The sequence below is a fragment of the Momordica charantia genome (genome assembly GCF_013281855.1).
Source record: "Momordica charantia cultivar OHB3-1 chromosome 9 unlocalized genomic scaffold, Mcharantia_2.0 BLBB01000009.1, whole genome shotgun sequence".
In the NCBI taxonomy this organism is placed as follows: Eukaryota; Viridiplantae; Streptophyta; class Magnoliopsida; order Cucurbitales; family Cucurbitaceae; genus Momordica; species Momordica charantia.
This window is the reverse complement of record NW_028275167.1, coordinates 13,031,940-13,036,939: the sequence shown is the minus strand read 5'-3', so window position 1 is coordinate 13,036,939 and position 5,000 is coordinate 13,031,940.

Sequence of the window (5,000 nt, the reverse complement as noted above, 5' to 3'; positions counted from 1 at the left end):
GCGGGCACTACTAACCAAGCCAAGCCTAGTTCTCGCCGATAGGCGCTGGTAGCTTGCTTCCAAGCCTTGCCAACTATAATAAATAGTTGTGGCCACGGCCCCAAGGAGCCTTAAGCACTTGTACAATGCTCAAGTCGACGGCTCCATCCTACTCGTTGCCCAGAGCCGTCGACTTTCGAAACTATTAGTCAAGCGTGCCATATATATTGAGGGAAGGGAAAAAGGGGTCTCTTTCCTCGCCCGATGGTAGAGGTCAATCCCCTATCACCTTCGGTGCCTCCTTGTGGTCCTTCTCTTTAGCTTTTCCTCGGCCTTTAGAGTTAGAGCTAGTTGATAGGCCACTTTCCACATCTGATGCATTGAGATTTCATCTTGGATTTCGAACCTCAAGCCCTATCAAGCAAGGGATTCTTCGTCGGATTCGTTCAAGCCATTGCGAATAAACAATTGGTAGAACTCCGCAACTTGTTAGGAGTAGGGGCTTTCTTGTACGCTTCTCTCCCCCCTATCCTAACAAGCGAAGTGAACCCTTTAGAACAAGCTTTGGGTCTAATCGGAGGGTAGAAATTTATCCCGCAACCTCGATCGCATCTTGTCTTGTCTCATGTACTTCCCTTTGCCTTTCCGCTGACGCCTTACTTGGACTTGATCCCACCAAATTGAGGCATGACCCGTGCTCAGGAATTTCATCTTCGCATACCTCGTCTCGTTCTTTCCAATCAAAGAACTTTTCCACGCTACTTTTTCAATCAAGAAAGTCCTCGGGATGCAATCGGCCATGGAAATTTTGAACGTCCACTTTGATCCCACGATCTCCTTTTTATTGAAGCCCTTCTCAATTAGAAATAAGGCCCACATTAAAAAAATCGAAATAGAAATTGGCTGGAACTTCTTCTTCATGAATAGTTCCTTGATCATGTGATCGGATCTAGTCGATCGGATTTGAATCGGAGGTCTTGAACTCGAGTTTGTGAAAGACTCTTGCCGCCCCTTTCATTTAAGCCCTTTTTTTTATTGCCCTAAAAAGAAGACCCGGCTTCTTCTTCTTTCTTTTACGAATCCGGCAAGCAAAAATCCTTTCTTCTCTTGAGTGATTGCTTGAGTTAAGCCTTCTTGACTCACTCGTTTTGAGTCCCGATTTTCAGTCCTTGGATGATCTTTCGGGTCTTAGTACAATGGATTCCATAGGCGTTTCCCGTGCTCTTCCGAAAGAAGCATCTGGAAATGACTTGTCATGGGCTTATGCGATGAAGAATGATTTGCTCGGGAAAAAATTTTGTGCTTATGTGGATGGGTCGCTTCAATTTCCCAAGACTCGAGAAGGATATTTTCCTACAAAAGATGAAAAGTGCTTAGCTTCAAATGAGATGACTTGTGTACTTCCTTTGAGCCCCATATACACCGTCACCTCTTTTGCGACCGCTAAAGATATTTGGGAAACCATAAGTCATCTTGATTCTCAGGATGATTCTCCACCTTTCTATCAGTTGCAACATGAAGAACATGCCTTAGCTTATGGGTAAAATCAAGAAAGAAGTGTGCTATACTATTTATTACCGAAGGCTTAGGCTTCTATGGGACCAGCTGAACATGAGGGACTCCTTTCAAAGATAGGGGCACCGATCGATTCGAATTCTAAAGGCTCTTGTCGGGAAGAATTTCATCTAACATAGAATAGCCTTCTAGAGTATAGAGTCTAAAGGGGCTCTCTAAGTTTTTGATGGGCTTGAGGCCTGAGTTCGAGAATGTTAGATCCTCAATTCAACATCGAGTTACTCCACCAGACATTGAGAGAGCAGTTTCTGATGTGAGATCCGAGGAGACTCGACTTGAGCCCCAAAACTAGGTTGGGTGCAGGGGGTCGATCTTGATTTTATTACTCAGGGTGCTTCAGATCAGGTTCTTGCAGCTGAACATGCTTCGGGACATCGACCCTATGGTCAGAATCTTCAATCTGGAAGCTCTGCTGGTGCATCAAGCCAACAAGACATGTCCAAGATCATATGCCAGTAAGAAAACTAGGTATGTAAATACCTCTGCGGGTGGTGCTTTACCTGGAACAGCGTCTGAATCGACTGGCGATATCCCTGCTACTGATGATACCCCCCTGATGGATGCTGCAGGGTAAACAGGTTAATATAGATCTGCTATCTCGAGCCCTGTAACCTGGCTATGCTCTCTTTGCGTCTGCTACTAGATATGCTTCTGGCTTTGCCATTTCTATTCATTCTTATAGAATTTTGATTCAGTCACTATGAAAATTTGATTTGTTATGTTTATAAGGTCTCTTGATTGCGCTCGGGCTCCTGTCTCGGGGGAGCCCTGCGCTCCCTACGCTTACTAGAATATTCATTCTCCCCTATTAAAATAATAAATAATTTTTCGAGATAAAAAAAGAAAGCGAAGCCTTACGTGATAGGGGCGCTAACCAGACTGACAAACCAGAAAGCAAGGGTGGTCGTAGATCACAAGCTAACCGTACCAACAAGCCGATCAGCCCTCCGGTGCAAAACCAAACCTCAAAACCATAGATAAAGGTTAGACATTCGGAGAACGGTGAAGCTCGAAGTGCATATTTGAGAAGCGATCTTTGTGAGGTCCACTGTACTCCCCGGAAGAGCGTGAGGCGATAGATAGGGTTTGGTCCTTCTTCTCGCTGGCTGAAAGGGAAAAAGGCTCGAGATATTAGAAAGCTGCCTCTGACTGACTCGTAGTAAGCCCAAGCTTCTGATCCATTCTGATCCTGGTTTTGCCTAGTTAGTCTTCTTATTCTTCTGATGATGAATGAGCCATTGATTTGATCGAACTTGAATGAACATCATAGTACCCTTGTTGTTCGAGCTGATTCAAAAGCATTTGTGCAAGCGGCTTACGCTTCAAAAGTCAGAACGAAAACAGTGAAATATTAGCTTTCATTCTCCTTTGTTCGAGAAAGCCTGTGCCTAAAGCAGGGGCCTAGCCGCCGGGGGAAGTGTCTGCGGAGGCCCTGGTGGAATAATAGAATAATAGTAGTACTCCGATTGCCTAGCAGAGGCCCACCGTATTCTCAATTATAGTCAGAGGTCTCCTTACTCGCCTAACTACCTTTCCTTCTCTATTTCACCTCCAGTCCACAGAGATTCATTTCACCGATGCGAAGAAGTCCTCTCGAGACCGTTCTGTAAGTCACGCCCTCTGGTTGGTACGAAAGACGTTCGGAGGTGAATTCGACCTGCAGATGGAATCTATTATCAGTGCTAGCAACCGTAGAACCAATGAAAGGCGCCAGTTGTTGCGCTCGTTCAGGTTCCTGCTCCAGAAAAGGTGGTTGTGTATTTCCCAAGCGGAAAGTCGTTGGTGGGCAAACCAAGGCCAGTGCCCTACGTGTCCGGTAACCTGAGGTCGGGCTAACTAATGAAAGTGCAACGCCCGGTTCAGCGATACATTCATCATATTTTCGAGGCGAAGTAAGGGTGAGCTCGACGGGAGTTGGAGACGCTATAGGAGTTCAAATAGTGTGATTCCGAGTAAAAGGGGTAAGAAATCGGGCTGCAAAGTTCGAAAATTCCAAAAATCGAGTGTTGCCAAAAGGTGTTGGTGTCCCTGCCCGAAAGCCGTCGACGATAATACTCTAATAAGGGCGTGAGAAAGCGAGAAGTTATGATTCTTTCTCCGATCTTCTAGTTCCCACCATATTGTCATTTATATGCCGAGGATCGATCCAAAGGTGCTCACTCATTGAGCCCCGGTAAGGTAATCAGTCGGTGCCGGTGTCGGTGTTAGATGATCAATTAATTACGCACTGTTAGAGGGGATCGAAGGAGACGTTCTATTATGAAACTCCCTACCAGGTGGCATAAAAGGAGTCTAACGCCTACCCTTTGGCATAATAAGTAGTCTAATTACCGATACGAATACATTCGCTGATGCAATAGTTCTACGACATTCATGATCAGAATCGACTCCTGGACTGGCATTCAATTGAATCAACAACAGATGCATCCACGGAAGCCGTTGTGTTTCGGTTGTAGCTGTTAGTGCCGTGTTTGGCCTCGCCGTTTTCGAGTAATAATCTAACGCCAGCTAGGTTCAGGATGAGTTAGAATCGTCACTTACTGTTTATGATTCCCATTCTTTTGGCCTCCTCTCTTTGTATAAATAATTAGTGGAGTTTCGTTTCTTCTTCTTCACCCGGTATTAGATTAGTGTCTTCAAACTCCCCGTCTCGTCTCGCCGAGAGGCTTGTTGTGGTCCTTATTGACCTTACTTCCGCTACCTGACCGTCAAGCATGGAACCCTACGGAAGGGTGAGCCTGTCCCCTAACAACCCTTATCTCTCTTCTTACTTATGCGTTGGTGCATTCACTGAAGCAGCCGAAGAAAGAGGATAAGAATAAGGCGCATCCCCCATCTGCTGCATCTAAATATGCTGTTTCATCCGCTGAGACAAAAGCATATGAATCAACTGTTTCAAATGAAGAAGAACCACTAAAAAAGAAAAAGAAAAGACGTCCATTTATATTCAAGGGAGTGCGGTGAATAAGGCGGCTTCAGCCTGAAGAATCTTATTCTTTCAAATATACAGAAGTAGTCGATGACTAAAAGGCAAGTCCGACGGCAAGGGGTCTTGTCTGATATAGAACCAGAACAAGGGCGGAGGGAGTTGTTTTCCAGTAGCAGGAACTTTCTTTCCTGGTTGATTGGTCTATAAACCCGGGGGGCACTTTCCGCGGTTTTGTGCTTTTTTCTTTCTAAGAAATGAGAATTTTTGCAGCGGTAAAAAGAAAGGTGTGTGCCGCTGTTTTCTTTCCTATATTTTCCACTTTGCAGGTCAGAACTATCGGCAGACGAAAGAGAACTTATTTAGACGAAAAGTGTGCCGGTGCCATTACCCCAAAAAACCCTACATTAGCAGTTCGGGTGGAATCAGACATAAACCAAGTCCAAGAAGACCGAGGAGGCCTTGGGGAGAAGGTAGCGCACTAATTCGATTCTCCTTTCCTGCTACTAGGGAAGCGCGT